The following is a 20,217-nucleotide window of genomic DNA, read 5'->3' as shown; positions in this document are numbered from 1 at the left end:
TTATAGTCACATGTCAAATTAATTGCTATGTAATTTCTCTCTTGTTTTGGTATGATGTCTTAATGTTCTCATTTTCTTTAATGATATTTATTTATATGATTTGTTCTATGACCTATAAGTTATTTAGAATTAGATTTCTTACTATTCAATTAATTTTAGGGGCCACTAAGTGGTTCAGTGAATAGAGCACTGGCCCAGGAGGCAGGAGGACCTGAGCTCAAATCCGACCTCAGACACTTAACACTTATTAGCTATGTGACCTTGGGCAAGTCACTTAATCCCAAATGCCCTGTCTTCCCCCCTCCAAAAAGAATTTTTTTTAATTAATTTTAATCCTTTCTTCAAAGACCCTTGGTTGAATACAATTCTTACTGTACTGTTGTTAGTAAAGAACATGTACATATGCTCTTTTTTTTTTGAGAGATCTTTAGGCCATAATACTTAGGTTTCATGCAGAGCTGAGAAGCATGTATATTCCTTTCATTTCACATTCAGTAATCACTCCAAGTCTATCATTCCTAATTTTTCTAAAGTTCAACTTAGATCCTTAACTTCTTTCTCATTACTTCTTGTTAGATTTGTATAAGCCTGAAATAGGTTAAACTGAGGCTCCCAACAATTATAGTTTTACTTTCTATTTCTGTCTGTAAACTGATTAAATTTTAAGTATTTAGATGCTAGGTCATTACATGCAAATGTATGTATTCTATATTGATATTAATTTTTTATATATGGTGCCTTTACACATAATGTAATTTTGATGCTTCTCTCTTCTAACCAAGTCTACATTATTGTTGTTTTATCTAAGATCATGATTATTACTGCTGCCTGTTTTAGTTTGCCTGAAGCATTCTTCACCAGTCATTTATTTTAACTCTGGGAATCTCTTTGTTTCAAGTGTGCTTTCCATAAACACCATATGTTTGGTTGAATTTTACTTTCTAATCCATACTGCTGCTCTCTTTCAAAGTATAGGTAATCTGTGGTTGTGATTGTTAATTGTTTCTTTCTCTCCATCCTATTCTCTTACAATTCTCCTTTCCTTTTCCCCTGCCCTAATTTACAAAGAAAAAAAAAAGATAGAGGTAGTGAGAGACAGTGTATTCAATACTAGCAAGTAATCTGCTTCCACTCTACTGCAGCTTTTCCCTTCCCAAACTCTCCCATAACCCAATGATTTTTATAATTTATTTCTTTCCTTTTAATTTCCCTTCCAAAATTAGATTTTGTTTTACTTATCATTAATCTCCCTTTATTCTACATTCTCTATCAATGCCTCCTGTCTGTTCCTCCCCGTTAATTTTTAATGTTTTTTCTATATTATATGCTTTGTTGTTGGTGTGTGTTCAACCCTCCTTTGTCTATTGCATATGAAAATGGATTTCATTTGATATCTGCTTACCTCAATCTTTTCTCCGTATTTTTACAGACTATTTCATACTTCCTAGTTATCTGATATACTGAATTCTACATTCCCTTTCTTCCCTCGTATATTATTTTCTGGTTTCTTTTCTTTGTTCATTTAAGATTATCAAAACAGGGGTGGCTAGGTGGCACAGTGAATAGAGCACTGGCCCTGGAGTCAGGAGGACCTGAGTTAAATTGTGACCTCAGACACTTAACACTTACTAGCCATGTGACCTTGGGCAAGTCACTTAACCCCAATTGTCCTGCCTTCCCCTCTCGAAAAAACAGGGGAAAAAAAGTTTTTTTTTCTTCTCTCCTTGCTATAATGTAAATGCTTCCTCATCAGAAAATTTCTCCCAATTGTTCAAATGTATTTACCTTTCTAACTTTCCCTTGGATCCTGTTTACATTTCCAATATTCTACCCAGGTTTAGTATTTTCATGAGTAATGCTTTGAAGTCCTCTTTCATTAAAGGTCCATTTTCCATTGGTAGGATTATACTCTTTTTAGCTGGGCAATTTATTCTGTTGTAAGACTGCCTTTTAGCTATTGAGAAATTATACTAAAGGCTCTCCTTTCCTTTAAAGTAATAGCTGCCAAATATTGTGTGATGTTGAATTTGTATCCATGTTGCATGAACTCTTTTTTTATGGCTGCTTATATTTCATTTTCTTTAACCTGAAAGGTCTGGTTATGGCTATGACTTCCTGGATATAGTAGAATATCACATTAACTTTTTAAAGTTACTATATTATAAAAATTGAAATTAGAGTTTCTCTGAGAAGGGAAGCTCAAATTTCCCTTCCTACATTTTTTCTCCTTTTTTCTAATTTTGTCTTATTCTAATTTTCATTTTTTTATTTTTAGATTTCTCTATTTGTATGGCACTGTTTACATTCTAAACAAACTATGACCTCTGATAAGTACTGTAACATGTCCTTTATTGAGTTTGCACAACTTTGTATTAAGGAAATCACTGGGATCTCTGATCCAATGTTTTCTAAGTTTGGGACTATATAAGGTCTGTGCCACACTGACTATTTTGAGGCTTTTTTATGCATTATACTGAAGAAGAAAATGAAAGGAAAATCCCTGGGAGTCTTTCTTGAAGTATTGGGAATATAGGTGAAAACTGTAGGGAAAAAAAATACATCCAAGATAATTTATTGAGAACAACACATTTGTGAGCCAAGGGAAAAGTACAACAAGACTGAATGAGCCTATAGAATCCATCACTGGTAACATATGCCTATACCTCCCCTGGAAAGTTCTGGGGACTCTAAAGACTAATATCTTTAGGCTTTGAGAGTATCAGAGGCTAGTGAGAAGTCCTTTAAAGGAAGCAGGTGATCAGATGATTCAAGACCCTCCCTCCAACTCCATCCTCAAAGCAGGGGGAAATGTTGAGTCCTGTAAGTTCCAGTAGGACCACCTCAGAGCAGAAAATGGCAAGTGAAGTTATGATCTGAAGGAATCTGGACAACAGTCAAAAGCTGGCAATTAAGGAAAGATCTAATCTTTTAAGGCACCTGGAGGACTGAAGAAGGTCCTGACGTAAAGACAGGGGACACAGAAAAGCAACTACAAACCAAAGTTGATGCAATGCTCTCTGAGAAGTATCAGGAATGAAGGAGCCATAAGCTGGTGCCTGGATGAAGGACTGATGCCAGACTGACTACCTGGGAAGTCTCCAATACCAACATACATTGCAGAAGATAAACAAATTTTAAAAAGAACTCAATAAGACCTTCCAAGTTAAATCTATATAATACTTTAACATTCAATTTCTTTAACTGAAAGTTGTTCATAGGAAGGACAGAGAAAAGTATGTTAAAAAATATGCTTCACCATGATCAAAGGAAGAACCTAGAAATCATCCTCCAAGAAATTCTCAAGGAAAACTGCCCTGATGTTTTAGAACCAGAGGGCAAAATAGACCTTGAAAGAATCCACCGATCACCTCCTGAAGAAGATTCCAAAAAGAAAACTCCTAGGAATATTACAGCCAGGTTCCAGAATTCCCAGATCAAGGAGAGAATATTACAAGCAACCAGTAAGAAACAATTTGAATATTGTGGAAACACAATCAGGATAACCCAGGATCTGGCAGCTTCTACACTGAGGGATCTAAGGGCTTGGAATATGATATTCCAGAGGGCAAAGGAGCTGGGATTAAAACCAAGAATCACCTACCCAGCAAAAATGAGTATCATGTTTCAGGAGAAAATGTGGTCATTCAGTGGAATAGAGGACTTTCAATCATTCTTGATGAAAAAACCAGAGCTAAATGGAAAATTTGACATTCAGATACATGAAGCAAGGGAAGCATGAGAAGGTAAACAGGGAAAAGAAACCATAAGGAACTTATCAAAGTGGAACTATTAACATTCCTACATGAAAAAACGATAATTGTAACTGATGAAACTTTTCTCAGTATGAAAATAGTTGAAGGGAATATATATGTCTATATCAGAGGGTGTACGGGCTTATGAATACATATGTGAATGTGTGTGTATATATATGTGTGTGTGTGTGTGTTTATAGGTAGGCATAGATAGAGGGCACAGGACAAATTTCATAGGAAGGGATGATACTTAAAAGATGAAATTAAGAGGTGAGAGAGAAATATAATGAGAGGAGATGGAGAGAGACAGAATGGGGTAAACTATCTCATATAGAAGAAGAGGCAAGGGAAAATGGTTACAGTGGAGGGGAAGAATAGGAAGGCAAAAGGGAATGGGTCAACCTTATTCTCATTTAATTTGGCTTGGGGAGGGAATGAAATACACACTAAATAGGGTATCTCACCCTACAGGAGAGTAGAGGGGAAGGGGATGAGAGGGGGGACTATGGAGTGGAGGACAAGCTTGGGGGGAGGAAGTTGGAAGCACTCACTTTTGAAAAGGGACATTATCAAAGTAGAGAATAGAGCTAGTTGGAGGTGGGATAGGAGGGAAGGAAATATAGTCAGTCTTTTACAACATATCAACAATGTTAATGTTTTGCATAAGCTACACATGTACAATCTATACTGAACTGCTTATCTTTCCAGTAAGGGTGGGTGACAAGGGAGGAAGGAAAAGAATCTGGAATTCAAAGTTTTAAAATCAAATGTTTAAATATATATATATATATATACTATTAATAATAATATTTTATATGTAATTGGGAAATAAGATATACAGGCACTGGGGCATAGAGATCCACCATTCCCTACTGGAAAAGTCAAAGGGGTTATGACAGAAGATATGGGAGAGAGCAGATTGGAGGAGGGGACATACTGTGGGACTGCTATTTTGGGGCAGTGGGTAGAGGAAATACGGGGAGAAATGTGTAACTCAAAATCTGGTGGAAATGAATGATGTAAATCAGAAGTTAATAAAGCATTTGAAAAATGAAATAAAAAAGAAAATATGCTTCAGAATTAAGAAATGAAAGAAGCCAAAAGCTTATACACAATGAGTGCTCACACGGCAAGCATTAAATAAGACCACAAAAAACTTTACTGTATCTTGATAGACAAAAAATGACTGCTCACATGGGAGTCATTTCCAATATTCATATGGAGTCAGATGATTTACTTGGTAGAGGAAAGATCAAAATCAATACCAAATAAGAAGAAAAATGCAAATGGAAAAATAAAGTCAAGAAGATATTAATGGCAACTAAAGTACAGCCCAAGCCATTCAGACAAGCTACTGATGCAAAAAATATGTGGACAATGGAAAGAAAATAGTCACAGAAGGAAACTATCATCATTTCCTAAGGATGTTTAACTGACATAGCAATAATAATAACAGTAATAGCTATCACGTATACAATTCCTATTATGTGCCAGGCACTGTGCTAAATGCTTAACGATACTATCTTATTTTATCTTCACACCAACCCTGGGAGTTAGGTGGTATTATTAGCACCATTTTACAGTTGAGAAAACTGAGACAAACAGAAGACAAGTGACTTGTCCAAGGTCACACAGCTTTTTAAGTATCTGAGACTGGATTGTAACTCAGGTCCTCTTGACTTGAGGTCTAGTGCCCCATCTAGTATATCACCTAGCTTCTTCCTCCTAGCCTTAAATCATTGGCCAGAACCTTGAGACCAAAGAGTCTAGCAATTTCCCTAGCTAGCAAACATTTCATCTCCTTGGAAAAGTGAGAGATGAGGTAGCTAAATTTATAATACAAATTTCTTTATAAAATCTCACAGATGAAGATGGTGGAAGAGTATGAACAATATGATCCAATAAAATAGCGAGTAGTGGTAGAGGAGGGAAAAGTTTACATAGGGCTTTATGAGAGAATACATTAAACCTAATCATTAGGACATAGTTTGGTTGGGGAAGAGGGGTTGAATTTGCATTTAGAGCAAGGTTTTCGGATGATTTCTCAGCTCTTGCTTGCTACCTAATGTGATTTCTTGGGACTTCAGTTTCCTCATCTGTAAAATGAGATGGTTTGAATCAGATTTATGGATAGAAGAATCTGTGAATAAACAAGAGACAGAAACTGTTGTGTGATGTAAATCAGATAATTTAGATTACACTAAAGTAAAAAGGTTTTGCATGAATAGATTTGTGTAAAATTTGTATAAATTTGTATTATACATTTATATAATGTATTTGTATATTTGTATTTTATAATTTGTATTAATGTAGCCAAGATTAGAAATTACAATTTCTCAGGTAAAGGCCTCATATGTCAAATTTATAGAGAACTTTGTCAAATTTATAAGAAAATGAGTCATTCTCCAATTGATAAATGGTCAAAGAATAGGAAATGGCAGTTTTTGGAAGAAGGAATCAACACTATTTGTAGTGATATGAAAAATATCCTCTATATCATTATTGATTAGAGAAATGTAATTTAAAACAACTTTGAGATATCATCTCACACCTATCAGATTGGCTAAAATGATAGAAGAGGAAAATAAGAAATGCTGGAGGGAATGTGAAAAAATTGAGACACAAACACTGTTGGTGGAACTGTGAATTTTGAAATGATTTTGAAAAACAATCTAGAATTATGCCTATAGAGTTATAAAACTGTGTATATCCTTTGACCCATAAATTTTACTATTAGGTCTATTTCACAAGGTGATCAGGTAAAGAGGAAAAGCTGTCTGTTCTAAAATACTTATAGGAGATCTTTTAGTGGTGGCAAAGAATTGGAAATTTAGGGGATGCCCATCAATTGAGGAATAGCTGAATAAGTTGTGGTGTATGATTGTGATGGAATACTACTATACTATGAGAAATGATGAGCAGGTTGATTTTTTAAAAATATGAAAAGAGTTGCAAGAATGAGTAAAACATGCAGAACCAGGAGAAAACTGTATACGGCAACAGCAATATTGTTTGATTAGTAACTGTGAATGACTAAGCTATTTTGAGTAATATGAATATTCAAAGCAACAAAGGACCTGTCAAGAAAGATTCTGTCCACCTCCAGAGAAAGAACTGATATACAGAAGTCTGTACTGTAAGGTTTCACATATATGTGTCAAATATTGGACTTATCTAGTGTGTGATTGGGAGGGAAACAGTTTGGAACTCAAAATGTAACTCCAAAAAAGAACTTCTTAAAAAGTATTTTAAAATCATAAAGGAGGAGGATTCTGGGAAGATGGAAGAGTAGGTCAGAAAATTCCAAGCTCTCCAGATTTCCTCCACAAATAAGACAAAAACAATACCTCAGCGTGAACATAGAGGGACAAAAATAAACAAGAGTTGGGGCAAAACAGTGGTCCTCCTGGGACAAACAGAAGATCCAAAGAAAAATCCCAGGATGAGGTTCAGCCTGAGAAAAGTGTAAACACCTCAGGTAGCCTTGACCTCAATCACAGAAATTTTCACCTCCTGGACAGTGTAGGAAATGGAAGTCTGAGTAGGGGAAGATTGAGGGAGCCCCTGCTAACAAAGGATGCCAGACCCAGTTGGGCTGCCACGATGCAGTACTGTGAGAGAAGGAGCCAGCACATACTCAGTGGGGTGGGGACGCTACTGGCTTTAGGCACTTAGAGGAGAGCTGAGTTCTTGTGGGTTCTAGGCCAGAAGGTAAAACTGAAGGTCATAGCCACTGGACGGTTCTCAGGAAGCAACAGCATACATGCATACACACACACATATGGAAATTTCTGACCTACTCCACCATCTTCCCAGAATTTTCTCACTCAATACATGGAGCCACCACATGTAGACTAAAATTGCAGACTTTGATGTACTGCATAAGGAAGTAGAAATGACACTACAGTAAAGATGAGAGCTGCTGGATTAAAAAAAAATTACAAGGTTATTTGCCAAGGTCTCTGAAGGAGGGAAGAATATAAAGTGATTGCAAAAAGAATCAAAAGGGGAATCAAGAATTATAAACCCATCTGCCTCCTTGTTTGTGTGTACAAAATCTTTACGAGTCTAATCAATACACATATTAAGGTCTTCTTGAATGAATGAGAAGAGAACAGGGAAACTTGCAAATAATATTCTACAGCAGACTACATTTTTACTATCACACAATTCAGTGAAAGGTAAAGAGAATGCAGCCCTACTGTGCCTACTGTTTATTGTATATATTTTTTAAAATTTGATTCAGTAGAGCAAAATTCTACCTTCAAGGTTCTCTTCCTAAAAACTTTTCATCCATGCATACATTCTTTTTAAATATATGATTCCTTGGAAGCTACATAAGCAAAGATGTCATTGTTTAATGATTTTCTAATTATTAATATCGAGATGAGAATAAGACAGTATATAGTGGGTACATGTATGTGTACATGTGTATATTCATATACATGTGTACATGTGTGTGTTCTTGTGCATGCATGCATGTGTGTGTGTATAAAGTACTTTTTCCAGGCAGCTAGGTGGTGCAGTGGATAGAGGGCCAACCTTGGAGTCAAAGAAGACTCATTTTCCTGAATTCAAATCTGGCCTCAGATACTTATTAGCTGTGTGATCCTGGGCAAGTAACTTAAACCTGCTGGCCTCAGTTCCCTCATCTGTAAAACAATCTGGATAAGGAAATTGCAAACCACTCCAGTATCTTTACCAAGAAAACCCCAAATGGGATCACAAAGAGTTGGACATGACTGAAAAATGATTCAACAAAAATATATATTTTCACCAAATGTGTCTGCCACTCTCATGGCAATCTATTGCAGAGTCCAAATGGAAGACAGATTACCTATCTAGATGGTAAAATCCTTGAAATGCTCCTGCATGTCAATGATACCATAATGAATATATCAAGCCCCATAATAATAATAATCTTTTACATAGTATGTTAAAGGCTACCAAGTGCTTTACATCTGTAACTCATTTGATCTTTAAAATACTATGAAACAGGTGGTATTATCCTCATCTTGTAAATGAGGGAATCAAGGCACAGAGGGACAAAGGAACTTGCTCAGGGTTACACAGATAATAAGCATCTTAGGCAGGATTTAAGCCAAGTAATTCCCAACTATCACTCCAGGACTTTATTCACTAAACCATGCTCCATCCCCAGGTTCAGTTATTCTACTAGGATAATTTCCCTTTACTTATACATGGTGAGTTTGAGATGCCTACAGGACATTGAGTTTTAAAAGTCCAATATTCAAGACTGGAGATCATGAGAGAGGTTAGGGTTAGAGATATAATTAAATTCACAGATACATACAAATACATATATATATATATACACATACAAGTCCAATTAAATTTAAAAAATCCAATTTTCAGGACGAGGTCGTGAGAGAGATTAGGACTGGAGATACAAATGTATGTATATATTCATGTGTATATATGTATGTCCATATATGTATGTATGCATGTATAGGTATATGTATATATCTCTTTTTGTACATATCTCCAGCCCTAACATCTCTCATGACCTCCAGTATTAAATATTGGGCTTTTCAAACTGAATGGCCTATAGGCATCTCAAACTCAACATGTCCAAAATGAGACTAATTATCTTTCTACAGAAATCCTTTCTTCACAACTTCCCTATTGCCATATAGGGCACCATCATATTCCCAGTCAACCGGATTTGCAATCTCTATCATCCTTGACTCCTCACTCCACATATTCAATATGTTGCCAAATCTTAGCATCTCTATCTTTACAATATTATACACACACACACACACACACACACACACACACACACACACACACAATTAGGATATTGCACTAGCCTTCTGGTTGGTTTTCTTGCCTCAATGTTTTCCATCCTCCAGTACAACCTCCAATTAGCTGCAAAAATGATCTTTCAAAAAATTAAAGTGATCTTTCAAAGTACAGGTCTTCTTCCCACACTACAGTTGTAAAATCTGAAATTATTAGGACATCCTGAAATCTCACATTAAATATCATCTCTGTTCAATGGAAATGCAAGCAAAGAAATCCTTTTTCAAAAAGAAGAGGCAAGACCTCAAGAATCTTTGTAATGCTTTTGTATTAAATCACTATTTAGAGGTCATAGATTACAAAATATTTACATTTTTTATTTTCTAGTGCGCTTTTCTGGAGATAGAGTGGCATCAACTTGAAAGGTCCAATCTTGTGAATATACAAAAATATCAAATGCTTATAAATATCATTTGGGAAAATTTTCTCAAGGCAAACAAATTTTTAAAGCAAGAAAGTAGAGAAGGCTAATGGAGGAAGGGATATAATCACATATACATGCATCCACGTTCATCATTTAAAATGATCATCCTGGGGTATCTCTGAAACTAAGTGTATTTTACATGTGTTTTCCTCAAAATAATATGTAGTAATGACATTTTAAAAATATCACAATATATCATTTAATTTAAATAAACAATTTATCATAGCTTAATTTGAACAACAGTCATTTCTTCATGAGATATCACCCAAAGAAATTATGTGTCCCTCTCTCTGTTCCACTTTTCTATGATATACTGAGCAAGATACCCTCTCTTAGGAATATGATACCTCTCCAGATCTATATCTTAACTAAATTCTATCCCCTCTGAGTTTCATTGAACAAAAACGAGAAATGGTCAATGAGAAAGATAAATATCGTATATAAAGTTACCTGACCTTTTTATTCCATAAATTTTAATTTGTTGGAAATGTTTGACGTGGTGGTCTAATATTTGTAGAATGTTTCCAGAAGCATAGTCATGAATATAAACAAGATAAAGATTAAAAAAAAAAAAGAAGCAAGATGAAAATAAAGCTACTACAAGCACAAATTTTGGCAACCTTTATTTTATAAATAATTTTACTGATGCAAATACTGTCAGTATTGGTTATAAAATCTCCAGGCTACTCACATTTCAAAAAAGACCTAAAGACATTCCATTCTATGCCTCTATCTAAAATCATAACTCCTGAAGATATTTCTTGATGAAAAGGCATCTTTCTAATAATTATAAGTTGTCACTCTCCATATACAATTCCCACATACCTTCAGCAAAGAGCTTCGAATGCTGATTAGTGACTGAATTTTTTAAAGATTTAAATTTTTTTCCTTCAGTTATGTGATGTTTCAATCAGTTAACTGTTTAGTCTTATGATTGCATTATTTGTCACTGGGTGGCACAATTGTCCGTGGTTGTTTGTGTATGGTGAAGAAATAGGGGCTTTGTTCTTTATAAATATTATATATATATATATTGGTCTACATAAGTTTTAATGTTTTAAATATTGACTCCATTTAGGTGGGGGAGGGGAGGAGCAGGACTGGGAAGAAGAGAATTTAAATGTAACCAACAGCACAAAATTCTCAAGTCATACATACATCTATTAAAAGGGGCAGTCATTATACAAGCAAAAAATACTTGGAGATTTAAAGGAATTCTCAATTAAATTTGCTTCTACTCTGATAGAAGGGAGTCTGCGTTCTAAACTAGTAACCTTTCCCGGAATTGAACAGCCTTCACAACTCCTCTGCGCAACTTTTCACAGAATTAACTGCAATTGCCATGGAACCCTTACCTTACACTTCTGCAACCCCTTTGCCTTTGGGGTCTGGTTGGTTAGGGGGAAAGCATCTGCCGGCAGCTCAGATCTGCATCACAAGAGAAATTTTCGGAACTTCTTCCTTTTGGTGATCCCCACCACGAACCACACCACCACTCTCCTTCTACTCCCCCCCACCCCCACACCCTTTCCTTTCCCTCGGCTTTTGAGAGTGGGGAGGAGGGGCAAAGGACTGTGATGCAGCAAAGGAAAACTGATAGCTAAGACCGGAGGAAATGAATGCTCGTGTCCTCGCGTGGGCGTCCCCAGTCCCTGTTATATCCCCAAATATACCTATGTCCACTGTACTGACTATCCTCCTCTTCTAGAATTAGCAAGACCACTGCAATGTGAAAGAGAGGAAGAGCCAGGAACTGTCTCCAATTGTTCAAGTTTTATAAAGGGTATAGTCCTACAGAAAGAACTGTCTAGCCATTTAAACAAATGGAACCTTCTCATGCCCCTTAGGTGTGTTTTCAGGTTTGTATTGCTGCACTTTCTCCCTTACGGATGGTTCCAAAGTTAACTTTGAAATTACTTATTGCAGCATCTTCATGCTACCAGAGTTTTCATTTGTAGAAAATTAGTCCATTTTTCTCCTATAAAACTTGCAGACAAATAAATGGGCCAAATAATAAAATTGGGGGCTAAAAGGCTAGCTGAAAAGTCCCTCCAGAAATCTCACTGTCTTCACCTAAGGGCATACTTAAAACATCACAGAAATAGTAGCTACCTGCTTTTAAGATGTCCAAAAGAACTATCTTCTGTGTGACCTTCTCCCATACTTTGTTCCATTTTAAAAAGTATGTATTTATTAATTACCCTGTTCATATCTCCAAGTGTTATTTTATATCCATGCCTAGGAACAGGAAAGAAAGCATGGACTATTGGATAGAAAACATCAGTAGCATCAGAACTTGGAAAGCCTGGCTTTAAGTACTACCCAATTGTCTGGGTGACCTTAAGCAAGTCACTTTACCTCTGGGGGAAGGGAACCTGGGGGAGAGGGCTGCACTGGAACCCAGTAGAGTGTAATTGGGGGGAGTTGAATAAAATAATGGGGCGTTGGAAGCATAAGAAAATAAGAAAATTTTGAAAAAACTTTCCTATATGTTTCATCTGTTGTGTAACAAAGTTAAAGTCGTAGTGATTATATTATTTTCTAAATAAACTCATAAAATGCAAGTTATAACCTATCAGTACTCAAATCCCCTGACAGGTCTTAACAAGCAAGTATTGACAGGCAAGCATGTTGTGCATTTTGGGGAAGTCCGGCATGTATTGGCAGGAATATGTGTGTGTAATGACTTGTTTACAATATGATACACTATGGTCACATGATGCATTGCATCATCAAACTTTCAATGCCAGAAAAAAACCACAAATTTACAATAAGTTATTAAATTTAAGATGTATCTTTTTTTAATTTTGAAATAATGCAAATTTTTAAAAAAAAAAAACATTAAAGGACTGAAGAAAGTAGATTTCCAGGTAGGCACTGAGTAAATTTTTTTTAAGGGGTTTAAGTTTGGGAACCTCTGAGTCTAGGCAACTCTCTAAGGCTGTAAAAGTTCTAGAAAGATAATTAACTGGAATTTTTAAAATAAGTTTCCTTATCTGGAGTCCTCTACATCAATGAAACTAGGAATCACATATCCAGTTCCTACCCTTCTTCCAATGTATGTACAAAGTGATTTGTGTTTATTATATTGTTAGACATGTAAGAAAATTTAAAACATCATTTACTCAAAACCCCTCCTTCTCCAGAACTCAGGCTGAAAGAGCTTAAGTGATTCATTCATCCATAGTCCCAGTTAGCGAGTGACTCAGATGTGAAGGCTCTCCAGAGTCCCAATTCAGTGCTCTTCCTATTACACTCTTTAAAGTGCTTATAAAAACCAAAGGAAGTTCAAAAGGAAGCACAGACAAGGAGGACAGTTTTGAAAGTAACGTGTTGAGTTTATTATACACTTTTTTAAAAAATCAAGCTATATGCAATAGATTTTAATTGTCACATGTAATCCTCTTTTTCTGTTCTACCTCATGTAAGAAAACGTTCCTTATGGTAGATTTTTAAAATTAAAAACTAAATTAAAACAAATATAAAAAGGGTATCCTATATGCCTACCTCAATAATTGGAGATCCAAACTAGGTGTGAATGAGGCCTAGACACATCTCCATTTAATTGATCAATAACCCCACAGCAGTAAAAGTAAAAAACACAATACTCTAGCTTTAATACTTTAACCAAGTGAAAACAAAAAGTCAGTTAATCAAGGGCACTGGACTAGGTGTAAGAAGTCCTTGAAATCCATGGAATAAAATGAAATGTATTTCCACAAGAGATATTTTGGTATTGGCTGAAGAAATTCAGTAATATTCCAATGCCTCTGCCTCCTCCCCTGTTTTTGATCAGAGAAGGAACTTGTAACCTCCAGAAAGTCAGAGGAATTAGACTCATTGGCACCCAATCAACATTGATGGGACAGCAGCTATGACAAATGAGTCATAATAAGGAAAAGCATTTTTAAGACTCTAAAGGATCCCAGAATAAAAGCTATACCATAACGAAGGGGGACATCCTGAGAACTCCAGCAAAAGTGCTTCCAGGATCTATGCATTATCCCCTTTGCCATATACACTCTAGGCCTGATTGCACTTCCCCTGGACTCTGTATGTTCTAGTGGAAAAGCATGTCACAGACCTCAGGGAGAAATGTTTTACACCAACTGTTCTCACCATGCCACCTTAATAAATATCCCCAACTAAAAAGCCTGTCTGGCTGGAAAAAAAATCATTGAAAGAAGGACACTAGTTGTCTCATGAGCTAAGACATCCCCAATTCCGCAGAGGTACCCTCTGGACCCATAAAGGGAGAAGTAGCAGCTGTGCTCTGGGGATCCAGACTGCTAGTGTGAGTTAACATTGGGAGAACAGAAGGAGAAAGAGAAGAAGTAGGAAGAAGAGGAGGAGGAAAAAGAAAAGAATGAGGAGAAGAAAAAGAACTTTTTGCATTAATAAAATAAATATTTGAGAATGTATCAATAATTAAATAATTTACTTTTATTTAATAATTATTTCTTAATAATTAAAGGTCTTATTACTAAATGTCTATATGAACTAATAATAATTAGTTTTAAATAATAAGTCAATAGATAAATTAATTAATTAAATTAATAAAATAAAACTCAACTAACATAAGAAGGGAAGCAGTTGATTGAGGAAAAATGTTTTCATGGAATATCCGATAAATCCATTTCCTAGTAAATTAGTGAATTATCATCAAAAGAATTATCTCAAAAGAATTACAAACTACTAACAAATATATGAAAGACTGCTCCAAATTAAAGCAACTTTGATGTTTAACCTCATGCCACACAAATTGGCAAAGATGACCCCCCCAAAATAGAAATGGTCCGCATTGAAGGACTTGTGGAAGATAAGCTTTTGGTAGAGCTGTGAATCAGTCCAACCACTATGGAAAAGAAATTTTAAATTCTGCTAAGAAAATGAGCAAAATGTCTGCATTCTTTACTCTAGTGTTTCTCTTGCTAGGTACATGAATCTTGGAGGGAAAAGAAAGCTCTGATATAAAACAAGATATGCTTATAGATAAGAACTGGCCCCTTGATTTCTCTGGTGTAGGGAACTCCTGGGGAGGAACTTCCTCTGACAATGAAGAGTAGCACCTTCTCAGCATTTTTTGTTAGTAGCAAAGAATCAGAAGCAAAAGAATACAAGAAAATAGAAAAAGGCATTATAACTGGTGTAAAGTAAGTAGTACTAAGAAAACAAAATTACTACAACAAAAATGCAAAGAACAGCAACAACAAAATGAAACTGAATGGTATACAATTATATTTACTATGGTAGACCTCACAAGAGAGAAATTATAATATACCTCACTAACTTCTTTACATAAATGGTGGACTATGTTTGTGGAACACTGTTTATAATATCTGACTTGAATGATGTGTTCGTTAGTTTTGCTGAAATGCTTTTTCTTTTTTATCTGTTTTTATTAAGGGATGGCTTTCCGGATGGGGGTAGGGAGGATATATTGAGAAATTAATGATGCAAAAACAAAAGATATCAATGAAAATAAAATAAAACTTATGTGTGAAGGGAAAGTGAAACACCTGCACTGTAGGAAGAAAAATTCAAAGCCATGGGAATATATTCTCAGAAAAAAAATATTAGATGTAGCACCACAATAAGAAAAAAGGAAGACAGAAAGAAATGGGATGAATATTTAGGAAAGGCACTGTGAATTTTAAATAGTCTGATGAGTAATGACAGTAATAATGAGCAGGTAATTGCCCTGAAGAATATTAAATATTCATATTATTTCTTCACTTAGAGTTTGTAAGGTAGCCTTCTTTCTTGGGGAGATAAAATGTTAAATGTTCAGGCTCATTGAGAGGATGTAAGATGTGACCATCCAGGCTGTCCCCAGACAAAATTCTGAGAGAGAAAATTTGTCTTCAGTGTTCCCTACCTCTTTCAGTACTTTTCACCAAATGCTACAAGTCCCCTACTTGGCAAACTTTTCCTCATTGTGACTCCCTATCATAATTTTCACCAGGGTGCATCCACTTTCCTTACCTCTGCACATCCCCAATCCTTCTACCTTTTTGTGAATTCCCAAATAACATGCAAATATACCTGGAGGGGTGACAATTAAGGTACTATTACCTTAACATAATGCTTTAATTTAAATGAGTTTTGGATCAGATATGTTTTGAAATTAAGTCACCAAACTATTTCTGAAGGAATGGGAGTTTTCTGAATAAGGAAAGTGTCAAGAAACAGCCCACTACCTAAGTAAGTCAGGTTTAAAATTACAGCATTAATGATCTAAAAAGTCTTGGAGATTATTTACCACAACTTCGAAGGATGACAAGCTCTCAGAGTGGGAAATAAATTTAGAGACTGTCTAGGACAATGACTTCAAATGATAGGCAGCTCCCAGTGAGGAACTCCCTCTACTAGTTCAAACTAATACCTTCTCTTCAATTTATCATGTCAGAGAGAGCTGGCTGAGGCCACTTGGAAATTAAGTGATTTTCCCAGAGTCATGCAATCAATATGTGGTAGAGGCAAGATAGGACTCCAGGTCTTTCTGACTCCTAGTACAACTCTATAGTTACTGTACTATGCTATTTCTCATTTTACAGAAAAGACTCAGAGACACTGAGTAACTCATCTATGTCACACATATAGTAGAAGAGCTTGGACTAGTACATGGGTTTCTTGGTTCCTAGTCTAGTAGTTTGTTTTTGGTTTGTTTTTTTTTTCCATTCCGAGATGCACTTTGGAGAAAGCACTAAAGGGGAATACTCTGAGCACTCAGGGCTATGTAACTTGTAGATACTAGAAAATCTTTGGAAGTTATATGCATTGAATTTGCTTGAGCACAGGACCTGTTTTACTTTTGTCTTTTCAAAAACAACGCCTAACACATAGTAAACACTTAATAAGCGATTGTTGATAGACTGGTCTTAGCAACACTCCCCAAACATGTATTAAGCCCACACTAAGAGCCAGGGAAGACTGATGTGGATGCAGAGTACATATGATATAGAAGCTTCAGTGAAATGTAGGGAAGAAATGAATCTGTATGAAGTGCTTGGAGACCTAGATCACAGTCACATGTAGTTCAGTTTGGGACTTCCAATAGACAGTAGGCTATTTTATAAGGGAATTTTAGAAGAGTATATTGATAATACTCTTCTCCTTGATATTCCCTACTCTTTAGGCTTTCAGAACACTCTCTGCTGGTTCTCCTCTTACCTATGAGATCACTTCTCCTTGGTCTCCTTTATTGGATACTCATCTAAGACATGCTCTCTAATTGTCGGTGTCCCCGAGAGTTCTGTTTTGAGCTGTTTTCTTTTCTCCCCCTACACTACTTCACTTGGTGATCTCATCAGCTTCCATTTATTTCATTACCATCTCTTTGCTGATAATTCTCAAACCAGCCTGTCCTTCCCTAACCTCTCTGCTGACCTCCAAACTCAGATCTTTAACTGCCTATTAAACATGTTGAACTGCATGTCCTGTAGGCATCTTGGTTAGATTTATCTAGTTCTGAGAGGGGAAAGTTGAGGTCCACCACTAGTATAGTTTTATTGTTTATTTCCTCCAGTAACTCATTCAATTTCTCCTTCATAAATGTAAATCCTATACCATTTGGTGCATATATGTTTAGTACTGATATTATCTCTTTGTCTATGGTACCTTTCAGCAAGATATAGTTTCCTTCTTAGAATCATTTTTTGCGTTTGCTTTGTCTGAGATCATGATTGCTACTCCTGCTTTCTTTGCTTCAGCTGAAGCATAATAGATTCTGCTCCAGCCCCCTTACCTTTACCCGGTATGTATCTCTCTGCTTCTGATGTGTTTCTTGTAAACAACACATTGCAGGATTCTGGTTTTTAATCCATTATGCTATCTGCTTTCATTTTATGGGTAAGTTCATCCCATTCACATTTATAGTTATGATAACTAACTGTGTATTTCCCTCCATTCTATTTTTTGCTTGTTTGTTCCCCTCTCTCTTACCCCCACCTTTTCCCTCCTCACAAGTGTTTTACTTCTGAACACTGCTCTCCCCAATATGCCCTCCCTTTTATCAGCACCCCCTTCTACTATACCTATCCCTTTTTACTTCCTTATAGGGTAAAATAGATTTCTGTATTCAACTGAGTGTATGCTATTCCCTCTTTAAGTCAATTCTGATGAGAGTAAAGTTTATGCTTTGAGCCCTGTCTCACCCTATCTTCACCATTATAAAAGCTCTTTCATACTTCTTTTATGTGAGATAATTTACCTCATTCTATCTCCCCATACTTCTTTCAGTGGAATCTTATTTCTCACCCCTTTATTTTGGTTTTTAGGGCATCATCCCATCAAATTCACCTTATATCTGCATCCTCTGCCTACATATACTCCTTTGAATTGCCTTTATAGTAATAAAGTTCTTAAAAGTTAAAAATATTATCTTGCTATATAGAAATATAAACAGTTTAGCCTTACCAAATCTCATATGTTATCTTTTTCTTGTTTCTTTTTTACCTTTTTATGTTTCTCTTGAGTCTTGTTTTTGGAGATCAATTTTTTTTTATTCAGCTCTGGTCTTTTAATTAGGGATGCTTGAAATTCTTCTATTTCATTAAATATCCATTTTTCCTCTGGAAGATTCAGGAAATAGAAATCATTCAGTTTTGCTAGAGAGGTGATCCTTTGTTTAATCCTAACTCTTTTGCCTCCCAGTATATCATATTCAAAGCCCTCCAGTTCTTTAATGTGGAAGCTGCCAAATCCATTCCTGTAGACATCTTAAACTGAACATGTCCAACCTTTCCTCCTAAATTTTCCCCCTCTTATCTTCCCCATTACCATAGAGGGCAACCTTTCTCCCAGGTTCTTAGGTTCACAATCTAGATGTCATCCTCAACTTCTCATTATCTCTCACTGCCCCCTCTCAATTTCCAATGTGTTGCCAAGACTTGTCAACTTCACTTTTGCAACACTTATCGAATATGCCTCCTTCTCTCCTCTGACAATACCACCTCTCTGGTGGTTCAGATCCTCATCACCTCTCACCTGAATTATTGCAATAGTCTGTTTGTAGGTCTGTCTGCCTCATCTCACACCATTCCAATCCATCCTTCACTCCCCCATCAAAGTGATTTTCCTAAAGCACAGGTCTGATTTTGTCACCCTCTTACTCAATAAATTCCAGTGACTATTGACTCCAGAATTAAATACAAAATCCTCTGTTTGGTATTCAAAGTCCTTGTTCTTTTGTCAGTGACTCTTTGCTGTTCTTAGTACCTTATTGTTAAATTTTCAGTGTGAGTATATATAACTAGGAAATTGGCAAACACTACAAATCAGAATTTGATTTATTGTTGATGACTACCTGACCTTAAGAAAGTCATGTGTCGTTTTTTTGAAAAAAATCAAATTATACTTAAAAATGTGTTTTTTATACATTTGGTGGGGGAGGAGGGAGAACTAGATATTAAACATTTACTAGGACACTCCTAGCTAAATCCTTGAACAACTCCTTTCCTATTTGAGCTATTGGCAGCCCCTAGAGTTCAGAGATAATACAAACAATTTGAAAATGCTAATAGCCAACTTTGGCCATCTTTGGTCACCTTTAGGGTTAGGAATTCAGGCCTATAGGTCTAAAAGCACTGACCAATTAGCCAATCTTATCAAACATCTCAGGCATAGGCACAGAAAGGTTAGTAGATTACAGCCTGTGACCAGACTAACTTATGATGCTGTAGAAATGGAAAAGAATTAGTTGATACATTGATAGATTACAGAACCTATAAACATTAATGGATGCTTTAGTTAACATACTGTATATTTTCATAGTGTTAGATTTTCTAACTATTATTATTATTTTGTTACCCATACATATGTCCTTGTATGTATCAATTATTTTATGTTTTGGACTGATTTCTAAAATTTTACTGTTCATTTTTCATCTCATAATGATAGTACCATGAATGTTATATAGCTAAATGTCTGTTGGCAATGCACTGTTTTGCTGTCTGTCAATATGTTAATTATTATGCATGTATTGTAACTAGCTAGGCCTGTATGTATAATTTTCGTTAGCACAGCTTGCCACTAGCTATGCATTACTTTTTTGCTGTTTATGATTACTTATTTGTGTACTATAGGGATTCATATAACATAACCATGCATGTAAATATGTCCTGAATGTAATTTAGACATACAGCAACTGAAGAAGCCTATTAAGAAATATTTGCATTGAGCTATGTCTAGTGCATATAATGTTAATGTAGATAT

The 20,217-nt window shown here is 35.7% G+C and overlaps 1 protein-coding gene across 1 annotated transcript in view; it reads right to left on the bottom strand.

Moving 5' to 3' along the window:
* Window positions 1-11,524, bottom strand: part of B3GALT5 (beta-1,3-galactosyltransferase 5) — a 55,772-nt gene extending 44,248 nt beyond the window's left edge. The window contains exon 1 of the mRNA XM_069074791.1: window positions 11,358-11,524. The gene's annotated coding sequence lies outside the window, so the exon portion shown is untranslated. The remainder of the gene's footprint in view (window positions 1-11,357) is intronic.
* Between the last annotated feature and the right edge of the window lie 8,693 nt (window positions 11,525-20,217).

The sequence above is a fragment of the Petaurus breviceps genome, unplaced genomic scaffold (assembly GCF_028583685.1).
Source record: "Petaurus breviceps papuanus isolate PSGF00001 unplaced genomic scaffold, PetGlider_PUasm1.0 90897, whole genome shotgun sequence".
Classification (NCBI taxonomy): domain Eukaryota; kingdom Metazoa; phylum Chordata; class Mammalia; order Diprotodontia; family Petauridae; genus Petaurus; species Petaurus breviceps.
Note: the sequence above shows the minus strand (reverse complement) of the source record. Positions and strands in the feature narration are given on the sequence as shown.